The sequence below is a fragment of the Pteropus alecto genome, unplaced genomic scaffold, assembly GCF_000325575.1.
Source record: "Pteropus alecto unplaced genomic scaffold, ASM32557v1 scaffold214, whole genome shotgun sequence".
Lineage (NCBI taxonomy): Eukaryota > Metazoa > Chordata > Mammalia > Chiroptera > Pteropodidae > Pteropus > Pteropus alecto.
This window is the reverse complement of record NW_006435787.1, coordinates 203186-205510: the sequence shown is the minus strand read 5'-3', so window position 1 is coordinate 205510 and position 2325 is coordinate 203186. Positions and strand designations below refer to the sequence as shown.

General features: G+C 69.1%; 1 protein-coding gene across 1 annotated transcript in view; it reads left to right on the top strand.

Annotated features, from left to right (window-relative positions):
- CAMK2B (calcium/calmodulin dependent protein kinase II beta) overlaps positions 1-2325 on the top strand; it is a 44221-nt gene that overhangs the window by 4538 nt on the left and 37358 nt on the right. The window lies entirely within an intron of this gene.

The following is a 2325-nucleotide window of genomic DNA, read 5'->3' as shown; positions in this document are numbered from 1 at the left end:
GCGGGGAAGGGGGCCCTGGGCCCTGTCCTCGCCCACAGTGATGACACAGGGCCCAGGGGTGGGGTGGGCATGAGGATGGGGGGTCGGGGCAGGCACAGCAGCACAGGCTCTGTGGCCTCTGTCCGGCCGGGCCAGGCCGGGCTGGCGGTGCCGTGATCGCCAGGTGAGCTGTGGGCTCCGGGGAGGGGTCTGAGGCCGAGCAGCCTGGGGCGTGTGTGCCAGCTGTTTTCGGGGAGATGAGTCCCCACTCAGGGACCCCTGAGGAGGGAGGCTCAGTGGCCCCAGGAGCAGAGGGTTCCCCAGGCCCCAGGACTGACGAGGGAGCCCCTCGCTCTCCCCCCAACGTGGACACCGAGCAGCCAGCACTGGCACCACCTGTGCGGGGCGGGGCGGGTGGGGGCACAGCCGGTCTGAGGACCACGGGAGTGTGCGAAGCTCCCCAGTGTGTGGCACGTGGCCTCTCTGCTGTGACCGCACCCCGATTTGCACCCCAACACGCGCTCGGTCACGACAGAGTGGGGGACATCCGAGGTTCCAGGCGTGTCCTGTGACGCCTTCTCCCAAGTGCAGCCGGCTGCCCCCCGCCCGAGCCCCGCCGCGGAGGTGAGCTGGGCCCGTGCTCACGGGTGTGGGTGCTCAGGAAGCAAGTGTCCCAGAAGTGACTCGTCGCCGCGGCCGCCCACAGTGGGGGCGGGACCCGCAGGGGACTGGTCCCGGGGCCTGTATCGTGCCCTGACCGTCAGTGCCCCGACTTCACAGTGCTTCTCAGTGGCCCCTACGCCTCAGAGGTCATGGCCGAGGATGCTGAGTCCCACAGAGGCAGAGGCTTGTTCGGGAGCCCACGGCTGGAGCGCAAGGCTGGGCACCAGCCTGACCGCACGCTGCCGGGGTGCTGAGGGCTCGTCAGGTGGGGCTGACCTCACAGGTGGGGAGTCTCAGGCTCACCTCTGTGCCTCCTCCCACTCTGAGGCTGATGTCCAGCTCACCCCCAGCCGCGTTCTTGGATGGCGTGGGGCCAACCCCTCCCCAGGGTCTGCGTGGTCCCTTCTGCTTTGGGGGCGCCCCAACCGGCAGAGGCGATGGAGCTTCTTGCCTGCTCTGGGATCTGGGGCTGAGCCTGCACCCGGGCGACACCTGCTGGGAACCCACACTTGGCCCAGGACCCACAGCCCAGAAGGTGACCCCTCTCAAGGTGACCCCTCTCAAGGTGACCCCACTCAGGGTGATGGGCCAGGAATGTGCTAAACTGGGTCACCAGAGGCCCCGGCTCCACGTCGCAGGGGGCAGAGCATCGCAGTGGCACCCCTCACCCCTCCTTCCCCATCTCTCCCCTCCCCCTCCCCGCCTCACCCCTCTGCCCCTGCTCTCTCCCTTACCCTCCTGTCCCTGGGGGTCTTGGCTCCACAGCACAGCCGGGGACAGGGTCCCCTGTCCTGTCGTGTGCTGGGCGGCTGGCCAGTGCCATGCAGAGCCCTTTCTTCGTTCCTGCGGGGTGGTGGCAGGCCGGGTGACAGAGGTGCTGTGCTTGCTGGGACTGCAGTGTGACTGGACATTCCAGCTCCCTGCTCCTGTCCGCTGTCGGAATGTTGGGGGCGACAGCGATAACGGCTCTTCCCCCGTGAGGAGCCCTTAGTTCAGAGCAGGGTGGCAAACAGCAGCCCTGATCCAAGGTGGACCCACGGGCATCCAGAACCTCCTTACAACACAGAGTGGCCACCCTGCAGCCAGCGTCCCCACGGTCAGGCCCAGGGCAGACCCAGGCGCCCGGGCTCAGCTCGTCCTGCATGTCCCAGCCCCGTGAGCCCGGTTAGGAGGCGGGCCCCGTGCACTTCCATTCTGCACCTGGAAAGCGGTGTTAGTGCAGGGACAAGGCCAGGGCCCGGCCGCAGTGGTCAGCAGGTCGCCTCTGTCTGCCCTGCCGCCCCTTCCTGGGACCCTGAGCACAGCCCTGCAGGCAGAGACAAGGACCGGCCTGGCGTGAGGTCCACAACGACGGCCCCTCAGGGTCTGACCCAGAGGCTCGGGCCACAAGGGGCTGCTGGCCTGGGTCCCGTGCTCGGTCCAGGGCCTTGGCCACTCTCCAGGGCAGACCTGGGCAGTGACCGCAGGGCCGGGGCCTGACCCCAGCACAGTGCTTTGGTGCCCGCTGTCCCTGTGTGCTCCGGGCAGGCTGGGGCACCGAGGGAGGGGGCTGGGGTCCTAGGAGTGAGCGTCCCCGAGCCCACCCCGGGCAGGCCGCTCCCTCGCTTGTCTCTGGGCTGCTTGGGCGGGGAGAGGCTGGCAGCCCCTCCTGGGGGGGCCACCTCTCTCCCCGCTCCCCGCCCA